The sequence below is a fragment of the Engystomops pustulosus genome, chromosome 7, assembly GCF_040894005.1.
Source record: "Engystomops pustulosus chromosome 7, aEngPut4.maternal, whole genome shotgun sequence".
Taxonomy (NCBI): domain Eukaryota; kingdom Metazoa; phylum Chordata; class Amphibia; order Anura; family Leptodactylidae; genus Engystomops; species Engystomops pustulosus.
The window spans coordinates 109,225,773-109,244,964 of NC_092417.1; the positions used below are offsets into that span (position 1 = coordinate 109,225,773).

At 42.3% G+C, this 19,192-nt stretch overlaps 2 long non-coding RNA genes across 3 annotated transcripts in view; both read right to left on the reverse strand.

The window, feature by feature from the left end:
- The window catches only part of LOC140068926 (uncharacterized), a 199,650-nt gene that overhangs the window by 43,031 nt on the left and 137,427 nt on the right, over nucleotides 1-19,192 (reverse strand). The gene's annotated exons all lie outside the window — the stretch shown is intronic.
- Nucleotides 11,808-19,192, reverse strand: part of LOC140068925 (uncharacterized) — a 35,120-nt gene continuing 27,735 nt past the window's right edge. The window contains exons 2-3 of one of the 2 annotated variants that reach the window (XR_011848633.1): nucleotides 15,721-15,808; nucleotides 11,808-12,687 (exon numbers count right to left, since the gene is read on the reverse strand). This is a non-coding gene — a long non-coding RNA (uncharacterized lncRNA). Of the gene's footprint in view, nucleotides 12,688-15,038; nucleotides 15,104-15,720; nucleotides 15,809-19,192 lie in introns of those variants that run through there. The other variant, XR_011848634.1, reaches the window with a different exon arrangement.

Sequence of the window (19,192 nt, forward strand, 5' to 3'; positions counted from 1 at the left end):
TCTTCTACTGTCCAATTTCGATGAGCTTGTGCAAATTGTAGCCTCAGTTTCCTGTTCTTAGCTGAAAGGAGTGGCACCCGGTGTGGTCTTCTGCTGCTGTAGCCCATCTGCCTCAAAGTTCGACGTACTGTGCGTTCAGAGATGCTTTTCTGCCTACCTTGGTTGTAATGGGTGGCGATTTGAGTCACTGTTGCCTTTCTATCAGCTCGAACCAGTCTGCCCATTCTCCTCTGACCCATGGCATCAACAAGGCATTTCCGCCCACAGAACTGCCGCTCACTGGATGTTTTTTCTTTTTCAGACCATTCTCTGTAAACCCTAGAGATGGTTGTTCGTGAATATCCCAGTAGATCAGCAGTTTCTGAAATACTCAGACCAGCCCTTCTGGCACCAACAACCATGCCACGTTCAAAGGCACTCAAATCACCTTTCTTCCCCATACTGATGCTCGGTTTGAACTGCAGGAGATTGTCTTGACCATTTCTACATGCCTAAATGCACTGAGTTGCCGCCATGTGATTGGCTGATTAGAAATTAAGTGTTAAAGAGCAGTTTGACAGGTGTACCTAATAAAGTGGGTGTGTGTATATTTATATATGTATTCTGGTCAATCTTACTCTGTAGTGTTAAAAATGGGCTAGTCACTCACTTCCAAATTATGGATACCACTGGTTAACACATGGCATCTGGATGGATGCTTTATTGCTCTTAACAATAACACCATGTTCCAACATTGTAGGTGTGAGATTTTTGTGAGCTCCTTGGAGCTTCAAACTATACCTCTTCTTGCATATTGTCCTCTCAGGAAGTACATGACAACTACTTCACAGGATCTGAAGCAGCTAGCATCATAAAAGAAGATTCCTATAGACGTACCAGGACCATGTATGCAACAGTTATGTTGAGGATTTACAGCTTTTTCTCACAGGGTTATTTGCAGTGAATGAGAGATATTTGGAAGGTATTTTCAGGGAATTGCCAGAAAAGGCAATGTACAATGTAATGTACTAGATGTGTGGAGTTTGTATGCTCTCATACAGAAATGATGCATTTTTGATGAAAATAAAAGTTGCACATTTTGTATAAATTAGGTATTATGTCAGATGCCATTTCTATCCCGGCTGTTTAGAGTAAATGATAAAATCAGCGTCTGCTTACATGGGAGAAATCTCTTCCTCTCCTTACAACATGAAGCAGCTGTAAAGAGTCACGTTAGCTGTAAACCACTCCGTTAAGTTTAATATCAATTCTGCCCACTTGCTTTATCTGGCAATTTGTTGCAGAAATATTTCATTAAGATCTTGCTCTCTACAGAGCTGGAGGAAAGGCTTTGCAGATAAGAATGGAGATTGCATTATGGTTGAAGACTTTGTTCTTTAAAACCTTTCACCACCTGGTTCAGAGCTTCCGCTTTTAAAAGGATCACTAAACCTAAAGTACATTCTGCCTACATTTACTGTATGGAGAAATGTTATCTATTGTTCTCTGTTATCTGTCATTCAGGCTAAAGTGGAGCTGACTAAAGTGTGGTTAATGGGATGGCTAACAAGTCCTAACTAGGTTCAGCATGGCCATAACTTTCTTACATATATTCTGCTCTACTGTTAGTTTAAGTTGTCAGACACAGAACTTGAGCAGTCTGACATAATATCAGTATAGAGTTGCTCCATATAAACTGTCTCATTGGCATAGAATACCATTAACCCTTTCATTGGCATACAAAAATATTATAAACAGCACGCCCTCCCCAGTTATATTTTATACAAGACACCCTCCCTCCCCAGTTATATTATATGCAGCCTCCCCTCCCCAGTTCTATTGTAGTATATGGAAGAGTAAAAGTCTTGATCCAGATTTGATGCAGATTTTTTTTTAATTACTTTAGTTTAGGTAAAAAAAGGAGGCAAAAACTGCATCAATAAATTACTACACAACACAAATCTGTATAAAAAAGACACACATAAAAAGCATGCTAATTGAATGTGGATTTTCCATATGATAATCTGCAAAGTGTGCAGATACCTTCAAATGGTAAAAAGTTATCATAGTTTCCTTCCTCCCCTCCTCCAATCCAGCAAGGTCAAGTTATTGCCGGTCTCTGTTCACAAAAGCTGCTGTGGTGAATTCAAGTTGATGACTTGTTCCCTCTGCAGCCTATTACTGGCCAAAACTCTACTGAGGCCAGTATTAGGCTGCAGTAATCAGGTGCCATCAAATTGACGTCTCTTCTAGAGCCCCTATGAATGGAGAGCTGAAGTGACACAAAGCCCTGAGCTTGACCCAAGTCTTGGAGATCGGCAAGTTTAGGTCGCTGTAAATAAGCGAAAAATAAAACAATCCCTTAAAACTACTATTAATTATAAAACCACTCAAATTTACAGCAGTAAGTGATATTAAAAGTGAGTAATTTAGATGTATATTTACAGTTCATAGGAAAAGTTCTCTAAAGAAGAGTGCTAAAAAAAATCTACTTTTATACATTTACACGTCCCTCTCTAAACTTTCTTGGCAAATTGACCCTGATGCAACAAATCTGTATTGTGTTAATGAACAACTTAGAGGAAGAAATCGAATAAGCATCGTCTATTCTCACTCTTGATTTGCCTTCCAATATATTTGTCATTGTCTGCAATGAAAAATATTGATTTGCAAATGATAAAGTTGTCGATGTTATTAACTTAGAGAAAGTTCTAGTGTCCCACAGGTTGTTCAAATCACATATTCTGCTGTTTCATTTAATTGAAACTCGAAAAAAATATGATTAACATTAGGGAAGCTTTCTACGACCATGGGGCCAAGCGCTGAAGAGGCCTGCAGAACCACCAAGGAAACTAAAAGTGAGTCTTGTTCTAATATAAAATATTTATAAAAATAAAAAAACCCAAGAAAGTACAAACAAAATACCATTTTGCACCAAGCCTATAGATGTGTAATGTCTTGTTGGGCAGAGCTTAGGATAAAGGTGTGCAAGAAAACCAATCAAGTACTTCTTGCATTGTTGCACTAAGGCCTGGTGTCAATTCAGTTTAGCCCAGTTATTTGAGGTTTGTTCTGGAAAATCCTGCCAGCACACAAAATTTCTTAGACCAAACTCATTGGCAACCAGCCAAAGACTACTTGTGTAAGTGAACAATTGTCTACCAAGCCTATTCTATATTTGACATTGTCATGTGTCTCAAATTCTAAATAAATGATTTCAAAATCTTGAATGTCAAAGAGAGATGATGAGCACACCACAGGAGTCCCAGCACTGATACAAAAATACTTACTTTTTATATTACATTTTACAAAATTTCAGTACCACCTTGGCTATATAAATTTTTGCAAAACTTTGCCCCTAATCCTTAGAGCAAAATCCCATGGTTCACCGTCTACTATAGACACCAGTTCTAGAACAAAGAAAGATGATACTCTCTCTATTAAGTAGCTGTGAATTGCTGTTTCAGAGATATTCATCACACAAAAGGAAAAGAGGGAAAAAAAAAATTAGGATTTTTACAACGTGCTACTTGAAGTCAGTGGCAGGATCCAAGCTGAAGAGCAGTAATGAAACATTCATAATCTTCCAGTGCATGCTTCAGCGGCTTCTCTGATGGTTTATTATACCACGAGGGCGGATTCAAGGTCAAAGATTCTTTGGTGTTAGTGGGAATTGAGGTGCTCATGTAAGACAAGTTTTCAGGAACGTACAATGTATCCAACAAGCAGAGGTCAAGAAGATAGCTATTATCCCGGGCTCCTCTCTCTTTTCTTCACAGCACAAATGTGCCACTTTGAGGGACGTCTCAAACCCATACAAGTGTAATCCCGTGTACCATGCATTCTTTATCTGGAGCTAAATTCATTATAACCACAAATAAGTTTGGTAATAACATACATAGTAATAACTTCAAAAGTGATAATGTTTTGATAAAATGTTGTAGATGAATTTATGGGGCAAAATAAACCAAATTTATCAGGCTGACTTTATGTATTTACCAGTATTAATTTCATTGAACGCTATGATTGTGCGATGTGTTTAGGAGACACATTGGACAGTGATGCTGTGGCTTTTTTTACATCATGGACACTTGTTTCCTTGAATATGGATTGTGCTTTAAATTAGTGTATTATTGTAAGCAATACAATATTGTGCAGCTGGACAAAAATATTGCGCCCCCTATGTTAAGCCACACTTGCTCAGCTGGTGTTCAGTAGATGATGGTGCAGATCAGCAGGAGGTTAACTCCTTTGTTCTCTGCAAAACCAATTCTGCAAAATTGACACACACACCTAGGAGATAAATACAAAAAAAAGTAAAATGGTTTTTCTTTAGCAGGTCCTGTTTGGGTATAAGGCCTGTTTAGACAGGAGAATTGTCAGAGCTACCTTACATCTTTGCACCAATTCTATGAGAACAAAGACCTTTATGGAAAGTGACCGTGTGGACTCACAGCATTCTTCAATCTTTCACTGTTTAACTCCCTCGCTGCGTACAAAATATACTGATAGGCGACATCAGTCAGAGGTGGCAAGTCCAGCGTACTCACTGCTATGTGCCCGATCTGTGTAGTCATTTAATCACTCACAATGCAATTGTGCTCCTCGCGCTGTCGAGACGACTGGAGACGGAGAACAAATATTTGACTCTGCTCTTATTCAGATCACTGTTAGTACTTGCTGCCACTTATTGAAAATGACAACTCGTGTTGTCATAAGTTTGAGAACGTCCTGAGATTTTTTTATATGAACATCAACTTTTCCCTCTTCCAACCTAAAGCATGTCTCCAATATTTAAATAGGGGCCAAAGCTGTGGAGACGGGAAGCTGACTTTTTACTACTTCTTACTTTTGTGCGGGAAAGTGAAATTTCAGTAAATTATACAAAAACAGAACACTTCAGAGTAATAACACAATTGTCTTGTTTTTTTGAATGCAGATTTGTGAGACTATGACATCTTATGAAGTTTTATACTTCTGCAACATCCCCCACAGGGGCCTAGCCTTTTTCTTTGGGGCCTGGAGGCAGCCGGGGCCCAGAATACCGGAGTGGCTGGTGGTTGCGGCCTAGGCACGCTAGTGTCACGGTGCTTGGTATGGGGACCGGAGGGCTGTCCCACAGCCTGGTAGGTCTCCAGTGGGTGATGTGCAAGAAATTAGATGAGGGAGAGTCTGTGGTACTGGATCTCCCTGGGGTAACCCCTTAGTGTCTGTAGTTTGAGTCCCTGGAGGATAGATGGGGCGCCCTTGATGATGATACAGCCGTAGCAGGGACCAGATGGAGGCAACGTTGTGCAAAAAATAACTTACAGTTCTTTATTCAAACCAACAGCAGCAACAGGCCAAACGATTCTGTACAAAGGCAGATGACTGGCGTGATCTTGGAGAGTGAACCTCAGGAGTTTGGTCACCAGCCTGGTTGCAGATGCAAGCTGGGATGTAGCTGTGTCCAATGCTGGAAGCTTCAGCTCTACACCTGGTTGTTCTGTGTTAGCTCACTAGAGGTGTGAGGCCCACGCTGTCTCTAATCACTTAGTGTGTGGTTGATATGCTCCTCTGACAGGAGCTGGATCCTAAGACCTTGTGCTCAGTAGCAGGGCTCTGGCCTACTCCTCTAACTCCTCCCCTGACTAAGGGTTTTGTTAATCCCTGGTCAGGTGATCTCACTCTCCAATCACACTCCAGTTACAAAAATGGAACACTATTGGATGATAAACATTAAACAATATTAACCCTTGCCTGTCCAGGCAGTATCTACCGCTGCACAATTACCTCTGTATGTACTGTATGGTACAAGTTGCTTATTCGCAACTACTCCTCTGCCATGTGCAATGGAAGGGAAGTTGCACTTCCTTGTCCATTTAGCCCTATAACAACACCTATTGCAGTGTGAGGAGCTAGAAAATTTGGGAGAGTCATAGTTTATATAAGGGCCACACTGAAAAAAGAAAAGGGCCACGCTCATTAAAAACAGTAGCCTTGGTTCCTGCATCTTCTTTGATTGATTGTCCTTCATAGTTTCCCTGGTGCCCCTGCTGCATTTATGACTTCCTGCTCCTCGGCCACTGAGCTGTCAATGTTAGATGGGAAATCCACTACTAGTGCATTCTCTCATTTATCTATAATAAGCTTTATTGGTGTAATCAACAATATTATTTTTATCTTTATAGCATGGATTTACCAGGGTGGCCAGGGTGGATTTACCAGGGTGGCCAACCGGGCCCTTCCTCTCACTACCATAAAGAGGCAAAGGGTTTTCAGATGCAAATTTGGTCTGCTCATCACAAAACAGGACACAAAAATGGGTTGGGTAAAGTACTTAAAATAATAACATAAAATAAAAAATGTATAAATGATAAATAAAAACAAGAAAGGGAGGATAAGAAGTTGGAGGTGGATGTGGCAGTCGAGGAAGAGTAGGTAGCCAACTCTTTAACCATTCACACAGGCACTGGCACAGCCAAATCCCATGGGATCCATGCCCGGTTCATCTTAAATAATATTTACATTGGTGTTGTATAGGTGGATCCTCTTTTTGATGAAGAAAACCCCTGGTGGTGCTTACATACACTCTAACAGGACACTTGCTGTGGGGTAGGCCTGCCCCTAAAAAACAAGAGAGCAGGCTCAAATGTCCAGTTTATCAACCCAAAAATTGAACAGGGAGAACCACTCGATTACCCAGAGAATTGTTATCAGCAGTGGTGTAAGGATCGCGGTCGCAGCAGGTCTGGGGCCCACAGTCCATCAATCTGCCGGTCAGGTCAGATGTTGGCAGAGGCATAACAACAGCCATAGCTGCATGGCACAGGGGTCCGCCTTCTCCAACTGCAGCCGCCCGCCCTGCCCATCCCATCCACGGCCGTCTGCCACGCACATGCCATCCACAGGCCAGAAAACCCACCTGTCGATGCCCCCCACCCTCCTGCCCAAACAGCTGGCCAACCCTCCCTTCTGTTTTCCGGCCGTCCTCCCCCACAGCCCAGCGGCACAGCCAGCCACTCTCCCTCCTACCTGCTGACATAGCCAGCTGCTCTACCCTGGCAAGCTACGACCATAACATCCAATTCTGCACGACCTGCCCATCCGCGTCCGGCCCACCCACACTGTCCGCGGCCCAGACTATGTCTGGCAAGCCGCCCTCACTCCTGCTTGCCGGAAGATGGCCATCCTCGCCCACAGCCCGACAGCACAGCCAGCCACTCTCCCTCCTACCCTGGCCAGCTACGACCAGCTAAAATATTAATTGCCGTTCCGGTCGACACACCCACTGCCTATGCTACTTCACGCACTTTCATTTGTCAATCAGTGAGTATCATGTCATGGACTTTTTGAAAGATTTCCTTGGTAACCAAGTCTGCGGGGCATCCTGGTTGTTCCTTATCAAAAATGGATGTTCTCCCACTTTTAAATTTGTTGAACCAATATCTAACTGTGGTCATAGATGGTAAAGTGTCCCCATAAAAAGCATCCAACTTTGCTTTTATCTCCTCATATTTTTCCCATCCAAAAACAAAAAGCGATTAATGAACGATACTGCTCTTATTCCATCTTAGCGAAAATCACTAAACACGTCTTACTCAAATGGCTGCCAAATCCAAACTAACCTATCAATCAGTCTGCAATTTGTTTTGCCATCATTTCATAGATGGCAGCACACGATGATAACACCAATTTCCATCACAAAGGCCCTCTGTCAAACACGGGTACTTATATGCATACGCAGTGTGTGTGCATGTATATGCCGTATGCATACGCAGTTTGTGTGCATATATATGCCGTATGCATACGCAGTGTATGTGCATATATATGCCGTATGCATACGCAGTGTGTGTGTGTATATATGCTCTATGTATACACAGTGTGTGTGTGTGTGTGTGTGTGTGTGTGTATGCTGTATGTACCATATATACTCGAGTATAAGCCTAGTTTTTCAGCACAAAAAAATGTGCTGAAACCCCAAACTTGGCTTATACTCGAGTAAAAAAAAATATAGGTTTTACCAGGTTTTTGTGGTAAAACTAAGGGCCTCGGCTTATACTTGAGTCGGCTTATACTCGAGTAAATACGATATACGCAGTGTGTGTATGCTGTGTGCATATGCAGTGTGTGTGTATATGCTGTGTGCATATGCAGTGTGTGTGTATATGCTGTGTGCATATGCAGTGTGTGTGTATATGCTGTGTGCATATGCAGTGTGTGTGTATATGCTGTGTGCATATGCTGTGTGTGTGTATATGCTGTGTGCGTGTATATGCTGTGTGCATATGCAGTATGTGTATGTATGCTGTGTGTATATGGTGTGTACAAACCGCATATATGTGTATATATGGTGAGTGTATGCTGTATGTGTAAGTATATGATATATACTATTTGTACTGTATTACATATTGTGTATGTATTATACAATACTCGTGCAAATTTGATGTGTATATACAGAATGTTTGTATAAATGTATGGATGTGTACATAAAGTGTGTGTATATTCTATATGCATTTGTATATACTTTATGCATTAGTGTATAAATGTGTATATAAGTACATAAATGTGTGTGTATAAGTGTATACAAGTATATATGTGTATACAAATATATAATATAAATGTGTGTATATAGGAGTGTATAAATCTGTGTGTGTGTGTATATGCGTCCGTAAATGTGCGTGATTCTATAAGCGTGTCTGTACAAATATGTATACATTTTTTAAGTGGTAGGGGGCCCAAGCTCTTCTAGTTACACCACTGGTCATCAGATCCTCATCTATCATGAATCACCTACACTTTAGAACGGCCGTTGACAGGTGACTCAATCTGACTCCTGGTCCTACAGGCTGTATCAGATGGTGGAACTGGTGTATGTTGCGGAGAAATTAACATGTGACCATGCTAACTCTCCCTTCCGAGATGCTACTGTTGACACTACTGCTTTGACTCCCTCTAGCTCCTTCTTGGCTTCATCCTGCCACTGAGCCCTTGAAGGGGTATTCCCATCTGGGCATTTACATCTAATTTCATTCATTTGCCATATGTAATAATTTCTTCAATTGGATGTTATGAGAAATTCTCTTAACACAGGAACATTTTTTTTAAATAAATGTAGTCATGTTGTCCCTTAAAAACAAGATAGCTTCCTCGGTTACGTCCATCTCACATTTTGGCAGCAATGGCCAGACATGCAGTATTGAGTCCTGCCTGAGCTAGGCTTCAGTGTTTATTACCACAGCTGGGGGAAATGCAGTAACGCCCGGACATTTCATATACAAATATTTTGTTTCTTTGTGCAATCACTCCAGCAGAGGTGGTCGTATCTGAAGAGTCGATCTTGTTTCTAAGGGACCATATGACTACATTTATGAGAAGTTATCTTCACACAGGTAAATTTTTTTTAATAGCATGTAATTGAAGAAATGTTTTTATATGGCAGATTAATCAAACTGAATGTGAATGCCCAGACGAGAACACCCCTTTAATGTCTGTTAGGAACTCTGTTAGGGTGCGCTTATCTTCGCTCATCTGCGATGGGAGGAGTCTCCTCCACCTTGGCATTCCACCTAGCCATGCTCCAGTGATGCCCATGAGCTTTCTGGACAACACCCTGCTTTGACAAAAACTTGTCTAATTCCTCCTGAGAAGTGGAGTACCTGGCTGTTGTTGGGCCAGCAATCCACCCTGCGAGCCATTTGAAGACTGCCCTGAAATTTCTTCCTCCTCTGCCTGGGAACAAAACTCTTGATAAACGGTTTCTCTTTATTAAAATAATTTGATTATGTTAAACATTTCTATTTTTCTAAAAAGTTTGTTTTAATAAATATTTTCAGTTGATCCAGTGGGTTGCAGCAATATCAACATCAGTGTTAAAAGCACAATACTGCTACCACTGATCCAGTGGGTTATTCTAGGGGCCAGGAGGGAATTTTCCCCTACTTTGCATTTTGCCTTTAGCCCAGATAGATGAGTTTAAGCACAGACTGCTGTTGCTTCCCCAAGACTGTGCTAAAACTGGTGGTACCAGCCCAGTGCTGACTGGATGAGGAGGCAGAAGAAGTAGAAGTGGAAGTAGTAGGCAGCAACAGGAGGCAAGAAGTGATGTCCGGCTGTCCTTGTTGATGGAAGAGACTTTTCCTTGGGGTCCTGCTACCACTACATTAACCCAGTGGGAAGAGATGTAACATCCGTGCATATGTTTCCTTCTTCACAATATGTTGGTGCAGAGTGGGGATGACCTGCCCAGAAAAGTAATGGTGGCATGAAATGATGTATTGTGGGACAGCCACTGCTATAAGATTTTTAAAGCTGTCTAGAATGGTAGCTTTTCAATGGCCTGCAATTTGGCTCATGCGTGATATCGGCTAAACTTCTACTATTCCTCATTGTTTGGGCAATAGAAAGCTGAATGCTTCTCTGGGATGGTGTGAACAGACTTGTTGATCGTTGTGGTTGTGTCACATCCTCCCTTTGCATGGTGGGCTTGTCACTTAGGAGGCTGTGGTAGAGGCTTTGACAACCAAAGCAGCAAGGGAGCCACATGTGTTTCCATGTCTTCTTCTTCTGGTGTGGCATTTGCTGCAGCTCATGTTTTGTTTACCAGGGAACTGGTCATACATGTGGGGCTTAGATTGTTGCTTGTGCCAATCATGGTCATTATCATCATCATTATCATGGTAGATGTCCTGCGATGGTCTGTTGACCACATCCTCATCCTCCAACACAAGTTGTTGGGTATCTGAAAACTTAGTGTCTGCAACTGGGGCAGAGGCAGGTGGTTGACCCATGGAATCGCAGCTAGGAGATTTATCATAGAGCGTTAGTGACTGCTCCATGACCTGTGGCTGAGATGTCCATCATGTTTTGAATGGGAGTAATCTGAAGGCACTCGTTGCGATGTAGATGACCAATGCCTCAACTTCACACTGTACTTGACACTGCCTTGAAAAGGCCAATTATTTAAAATCAACTGACTCCTCTCCCACGAACAATTCTAGTTTGGTGTACTCATCACTACCCATATTTTCTTCTAGTGCAATGACATTAACAACATTTTATATTATGTTATTATTATAATACTTTTCCTAGCCCATTTAAGTCATGGCAACAGTCTCATTTTTACCCCTATTTTAGAGCCATTTTGGGGTGTTAAAATTCAGATCCCCATTGACTTTAATAGGGTTCTTGTTCAAGCCCTGAACCAAATTTTTTTCGAATGTTCGGTCAAACCCAATGAACCCAAATTTCGAGAACCGGCTCATCACAATAAATGGGTAAGAGGGTGGTATAAGTTGGCTGCTAGCGTTCTGTTGTTTGATTTGAGTCTGATACATTTTAGTGCTGTGGGAAAAAAGGAATTGAGGCTATTCAACAGGTGATGAATCAGTTTTAATGCTTTAAATTAACAGGTACAACAATTCGGTTTCTATTCATTTGACAGTAATCCATTGAAATAACGCTATTCAGGTGAATGAAACTAATATTTAGCAGGTGTCATTTTGCCAAAAAATCTGCTGGCTGTATATTGCCTCAATTTAGACATGCCACTACAGATCTACAGTATTTCCTCCTGGTGATGTTATACACTGAGTGGGGGTTATCGATCATATGCCGGCACTCTTACATCAAGAGGCACCGGCCTCTAAGCATTTGACGGGGGCCTGTGGAGCTTTAATTTCCACACCAGGCCCTGACATAGAAATAAAAGCAGTCAGTGAATTTTTACATATGAAAATTCGCCAGCTGCAGCAAGTGCACTCCCTGCCGGCCGCACCCACTCCCTGGCTGGCGCCACCCTCCCTTCAATCCCCACCATGCCTGCCTGGCGAGGAGGTGGCGGAAAGGAGGAAATAATCGTAAGTACTTGCAATAAGCTAGCACTGGGGTGGCGCAGAAGCCCTGTTAAAAATCCCCCAGTGTTTCCAGCACTGACTATTTCCATGTCACGCCGCTTTTTAAATTGCTCAATAAACTCAAAGTGTCCAAAACAAAGTCCAAAATTGACATTTTTTCACTGAGACACTAGAATAATAGCAGTGATTGGTAAATGCATCTAAATCGGTGCCCTGCTTTAGGCATGATGCAAACTATGTAAGTATGACTTTGATAAATAGTTCCCTTTCTCCCCAGGAAAAGCTGGCTGTTCATTTATAGGAAGACTGCAGAGATAGCATAATACTTTCCTGAACAGCAATGGACCTCAAACAAGTCACTAATAGGACAATAGACGCTAAATCTGGAGAACACATTGATCATTGGACATTTCATACATCATGAAGGTAATTTGTGCGGTTACTAATTCTTAATTAAAATAATAAATATACATATTAGGTTCGGAGATTAGGGATATTCATCCACACAAGAACCAGTCTCTTTGTACGGGTCTGCTATATCTCTACATAAAAGAGTTAGGCCCAAATCATGGTTTATGTGTAACACTATAACAACTTTAAGTATTATTGTCTGTGTGTACTCTGTTTTGTAATTGTATAATAAAGATAAATATATTTTGTATTAGTGGCCGCATAGTGCATGCTTTTTTTCTTTATGTTTTAGGACACGGTCTGTTTTATTTCTCATTTTTTGCGATTTCTTGAAGTAGCAACTAATATACTTAAAATAATTGCTATTATTATAATGTCCATAAGCACCTGTAGTTAGTTTAGGGTCCCAAATCGACCTGACAGGTCTTCTTTACGATTTGTTGTTCAGGAATAAAATACCAGCCTACAATGAAAACGGACAAATAATGAAAATGGAGGAGAAGAACAATCTTCTAGATTAGACTAGACTCTTACCTAGGGTTTAACCTCAATCAGTAAGCCCAAAAATAAAAAAAATGCTGCCATATTTCACAGTAGTTTTGAAAAAGTTATGACTGCTTAGCGCCACTTCTCCTCCAATGTAAAGTTCCAGCAAGGCAATACAAATGCCACTGGATATATTTACTCTACAATATACTATATCATATCACTGGTAATCCTTACATTGTCTCCCGCACCTTACATAGTATTCACTATAGAAATGTTCCTTAATTCCACCTAAATAAGACTGGAACAAATGGAAGTCCCAATAATCAAGTACCAGTTTTCTCTGCAATTTTTCCCCTCTTTCTTCTCGAAACACTTCACTAAAGCTTTTTATCTACTCAAAGGCACAAAGAAAAAAACGAAAGGGAAAAGCTGATTGATTTTGAAGTTAAATGTTGGCATCTGCTGTTATTCAAAAGCAGGACCTTGCGTACTATGCGTCGCCATGCTTTCAGCTCTGCCACCAGCGTGCTGCAAATGAAGACAAGCTGTTGTCAAATGAGAAATGCAAAATAGTCAATCTGTTTGTCTGTTTAATGTAACTGGGAACATAAGCTGGGAGAAACGGGACCATTCTGCACTGTCAGATGGGAGACACTCTTCTACACACCAAAGCCTAATGACCCGATTTACTTCAGCACTGTGGATTTCCTTCTAATAGTATTTTCCATATGCATTTCAACATGCTTTTATCAGCAACTGCAAATGGTACTATTTTCTTCCGTGCACAGCCGTGTAATCTCTGCGTTATTTCCCCTCTCTTTTTTTGTAATCTCATCCCACTTTTGGCACCAGAATGGAATACTGATGTTCAAGGAGTCTTCAAGCAGTGAGCATATTGCCCAGGCATCTGATTCTCATCTTCTCCTCACACCTGTCATTGTTCTATATTAAAGGAGGGGAGGGGGGAATCCAGTCATTAAACATGATAGATATGTTTTTAATAAGAAAGTGTTGTGCCTCACCAGGCAGATAAATAGCGATTCTTTAGATATCTTCAGAGTCTCGGATACAATTATAGAATGCAGTTACCAGGCTTTCGGGTTGTTCTTCAAAGATGTTGTGACAGGAGCAGATTTGGTTTATCTAAATTATCGGAGCGCCTGGCGGGGGAGAGATGCGGCTTGTTTGCCTCACCTTGCTCAAGTGCCGGCCTGACGTTTTCTAGATGCTTAATTGTTATGGACTTACTGAAACACTTTGGCACAGCAAATGATTGGCTTGGAGTTTATAGATTTAGAGTGTTCTTTTTTGAAAAATAAAAACAGGATTTGTCAGTATGACAAGGACCGCATGTCAGAAGTATTCACCAACATACCATAAATAAAGGGACTTGGTTATAAGCCCCTGGTAACCAAAGAGTGCCTGTGCCATATAAGATGACATCAAATGGGAGATCCTGTTACATATCTAAAATGGAGGACTCATCCTGTCAATGTATAACGCAAACCAATTGATTTCAATGTATTTGCATATTTTCAACAGAATATGTAATACTTTGTTTCTCCTGTGGTGGTGCTGCAGAGAAATGGATCACTTGCTACCACTTCTTGCCAGCAGGTGCTTATAATAGCCAGAGAAATAATACTTCCAATAGAAAACTAAAGACCTTTATACATAAAACTTTGACTAAAGAACCTGGGGCCATGAAGCAACTTTAGTTAACTTATAGTATAATAGATATTATAATAATATAGATAATGTATTATAGAATATTGAATAGGGAAGACAGCTACATTGTCACTTCATCACCTTGGGAATGGCACCACTTTTTCTCCGGATAGGGCTTCTTTTTTGCCTTTGTTTTATGAGATGAAAGTCAAATTACCTTGTGGAAATAGTTAGTTTTGATGCATCGTCGTGTTAGCACTTTCTAGAGAAAACAGGCTGTGCACATTAATTTTGTGTCAGAGTGTTGCCAGTGGCTCCAGCGTTGCCAGCATACGATGCTTTCCTGCCTTTTACCCCAGGACCTCCTTGTGATTCATAAATAAAAGCCAAAGCCGCTGGCAATTCCAAGTGCGCTCTTCTAGTAAACAGCAGCATAAGTGGTTTTATTTAAATGTTTCCCTTGTCACTCAAATCCTTCAGCTCGCTTGATATGACGCGCTGTTAAAGATACAATCTCAGGAACTGGTGGGGGCAGTGGACCCTCCATGTATGGCATGTAAAGGGGTGTAAAGGAGAAGGTGGTACATTCCGAAACTACATTCTTGAAAGCATAATCAACACTCTACCAAAATGTGGTTACTTCATATGCCTCAGTACAAGTTATAGGAAAGCAGAGCCGTTTCAAAACTAATGGGCACTGTTCATTTAGAAAATCAAGAAACCTGAAAACAACAAGAAAAAAGATACATAGGGTATGCGCTTTTTACAATACTAACTAATCCTATACACCAATTCCATGTATGATACCACCAAATAAAGACTACCACAAATATTATGCTCACATGGCCAAAATAAATAAAAATGCCATATAATGCCCCTTATAAACTTTGTTACTTATGAATTTCATAATACAGATTTAAAGGGCTTTTCCCATGAAATAAAGTTCTTACATTTTAATCCCCTAGTGATGTTTCCACAGTGAAGATCATTTTTAACCCTTTACTTTACATTTTTACTCAGTTTTATTGCTGTTCTAGCTGCTATCAGTGATGGTCAGTGTAAAATTCCAGCGTGTGGGTGGGGACTCTAAGGAGACACTTCATGATCTCTGTAAGATGTGAGCTGACAATGTGGTTAGATTATCAAGGTTTATGTACACTTTCTTTTAGCTTCTGAACATTGTACTAGTATCTGACACATAGAAAGAGAGATGAGATGGATTAGAGATGAGATGATGGGATCCATGAGATGAATATAACACACAATGATACACTAGCTAGATCTAGCTACATCTGAGCTATAAAACACACAGTCCCCTGCTATAAAGATCTGATCTTACCTGTAGCTTCTAGATTTAGTCTCCTCAGGCTGTTTGCCGGCAGGAAGTGTGCATGTGTGAGCTGCTCTTGGAATGCAGGGAGTAGGGGCTGGAGTGCAGAGAGAGAGAGAGAGAGACTGCAGCGAACAGAAAGGAGATTTTCATTTTCATCAGCAAATTGTAATGAATGAGGAGTAAAATCCCAATATACTGCCATACTGTAGTATGGCAGTATATGATATGAGCGTACAGACAACCTAGGGTTAAAGTACCTTAGGGAGTCTGAAAAATAGTAAAAATTAAAAAAAAAAATTGTAATAAAAAAACCCCAAAAAACTCAAATCACCCCCCTTTCCCCCAGAACTGATATAAATATAAACAGTAAAAATCATAAACACATTAGGTATTGACGTGTACAAAAATACCTGATCAAAATATAATAACGGTTTTTAACTGCGTTTAACCCCATAATGGAAAATCGCGCCTGAAGTCGAAAATGGCACTTTTTTGTCATTTAAAAAAAAATAACAAATTCTATAAAAAGTGATCAGAAGGTCATACAGTCCTAATAATGATAACATTGTAAACGTCATCAAAAGCAGCAAAAAACTACAACTCCCACAGCTCCGCACACCAAAGTATAGAAAGTTATTAGCGCCAGAAGCCAAAAAAATATTTTTGCACAGGTGATTTTAATTTTTGTAAATGTATGAAAGCATTATTAAATCTATGCAAATTTGGTATCCCCGTAATTGTACCAACCCAAAGAATGAAGTAGACATGTCACTTGGGGCATACAGTGAAATCCAAGCCCACAAGAATACGGCACAAATGCGTTTATCTTACCAATTTCACTGAATTTGGATTTTTTTTCCCGCTTACCAGTAAACGGCATGGAATATTAAATAGCATTTTGAAGTGTGATTTGTTACGCAGAAAATAAGCCATAACACATGCAACACCCTCGCCGATGCAATGGCGAGGGAGGGTTTGCGAATACGTCCCACCTGCATGTAATCACCTTACACTACATGGCCCTGATAGGACATAGGGGTATTGCAGTGGTGAATCCTGCCTGGCAAGGCAGAGGTTAAGTATTTTGTATGATGCAAGATGCTGTTGTCCAATGATATGTGTTACATCCTGTGCTCTGTAAGCTGAGATGTGATTGGAGGAGCAGCCACCACCTGACCAAAGGGAGGTAATAAAACCTCTGGCCAGGAATGTTCTGGATGATTATTCTAGTGTGGAATCCTAGAGATCAGTGAGTGAGTGAGAAATCTCTGTCTAATCCATACCAGAGCAGGAAGAGCCTAGCCCCTGCCTCTGAAGAGTGGAGTATTAGACTAGAGGTAGTGTAGTGAGGAAAAGGGGTATCATCTTACCTTTAAAGGTGATACCTGAAGCCCTACAGGACGAGCTGAAGCTTCCTACCAGGACACAGCTGCCTTCCCAGCCTGCCCTCTACATCCAGGCTGGTGAACTATCTCCTGAGGCTCCCTCCAACTCACATCTCAGCACTCCATCTACCTGTTAAAGGCACGTTTGCTGCGGTTCCTGCCGGTTCAAATAAAGAACTGTAAGTTGTTTTCTTCAACTTCTGTCTCCGTCTGGTCCCTGCTAATACGGCTGCCTTCATCACCGGCACCCTGTCCATCACCCAGAGACTCACACTCGGGACATTAAGGGTTTGCCCCAGGGAGATTCGCTATAGCAGCCGCTCCCTCATCATTTCTTGCCAACACCACCCTGCTGGAGACCTGCCAGGCTGTAGGACAGCCCTCTGGTTCCCCCGTACCAAGCACCGTGACAATAGCGTGCTTAGGCCGCAACCGCCAGCCACTCCGGTACAGCGGGCCCCGGCTGTCTCCAGGCCTCACCTCAAGGGCTAGGCCCCGGTGGGGGATGTTGCAAGTGGCGTCACGAATCACAGGATATATACTTCTGTGCCTTATCCTGGCACTAAAGACTGTACTTTATTAAGAAAAAGACTGTGCTGCCTAACCCTGATGCCATCCGGGTTTAGGCCCAAGTATTTGTGTGTTTCTACATTGAACTTTATACTGCTGCCATGTGCTGTCGAGCGCCGCTCCAGCACTCAAGAGGTTAATTCCTGCAAGAACTGTGTCAGCTCTGCTACATCCGGCGCTGCTGCGCCTGAAGCATTTACCTCAGAGGCGTGTGGCGCAGCAAGTATTTCAAGCCCGCCAAATCTTGACTGGCGGGAACTCCAGAGGCGTCATTAGGCTCCGCCCCCTGCGCGAGTGGCGCGAAGCACCGTGGAGGAGGAGCTGGAGCGTGTGCGGCCGGCAACGAAGAGGGTTAATCGGCCATCTTGGATTTCGGCGCAGGCCACGCCTGAAGCCTGCCAGCAGCGTGCGCCTCATCCGGAGTTCCGGCGCACGTGTCCTGCCACTGGAGGAGAACACCGCTGAGCATCACTGAGCCCTGCTGCCTGCCGGACATCGGGAACGGAGACCTTCGTGTACCGGAGCTGTCCTGTCACCGCGGCTGATCCTGAGTGAGTACCGCTGGGGAAGTTAAAGGGGGGTAGAGATTGTTTCCAACGCTAGGTTATTGGCTCACCTCCCAGGGAATAGTGACTGTGTCTTAAAGTGCCCACGTCCCATTCTAGCCATCGCCCATAGCAACGGACTTTGTGTAACCCTACAGACTTCCCTCAGCTAGGCCAGTCATGTCCGCCCAGGACGAAGATACGGGACTGGCGCAAGTCCCGTCCCCTGGTCCCTCCTCAGGGTACCGGAGCATGTTAAGTCCTCCAGAGAGTCCCTTCAGCCCTGCTACAGCTAGTGTCCCTGGGACTCCCACCATGATGCCTCTGACTATGCCCTACTATCTGGGGGCCCCCTGGTTACCCTACTACGAGGGAGAATCACATACTCTCCCTGAATTCAGGGACAAGTTGTTAGCCACCTTCGCCTTGCTCCCATTCACAGAGGAACAGAAAGTGGGCATCCTCATCGGGCAGTTGAAAGGACCCGCTCTCCGGGAAGTCAAGTCCTGGCCCCGAGAACAGTGTCAGAATGTGGTCCAGATTCTTGATAGGCTACGTAACACCTTTGACAAGTGTACTGTCTCCGAGTTGAAGCAGAAATTCTTCGGGAAAAGACAGAAGCCCCAAGAGTCCCTCCGAGACTTTGCCCTCTCCCTACAGGAGACATGGAAGGCCATCACCTGCCTTGAGCCCAAAGACGCTGAAACCTCTGACCAAACCTTAAGGGAACAATTTATCAATGGACTTGTTGATAGAAATCAAAGGTGTCAACTAAAGATCATCTCTTCTCAACATGCCCAGGCCTCTTTCCTTGAGTTTAAGGAAATTGCCATTGACATATTAGGAGACCGATCACCTACTGGACCGCAGAAAGAGCCTGAATCCGTAGAAATGGAAGAATCTGCTCTCGCTTGCCATCCCACGCAGTCAGCATCACCTACTCCTGCGACTATGGAAGTTACTGGCATAACAGGACCG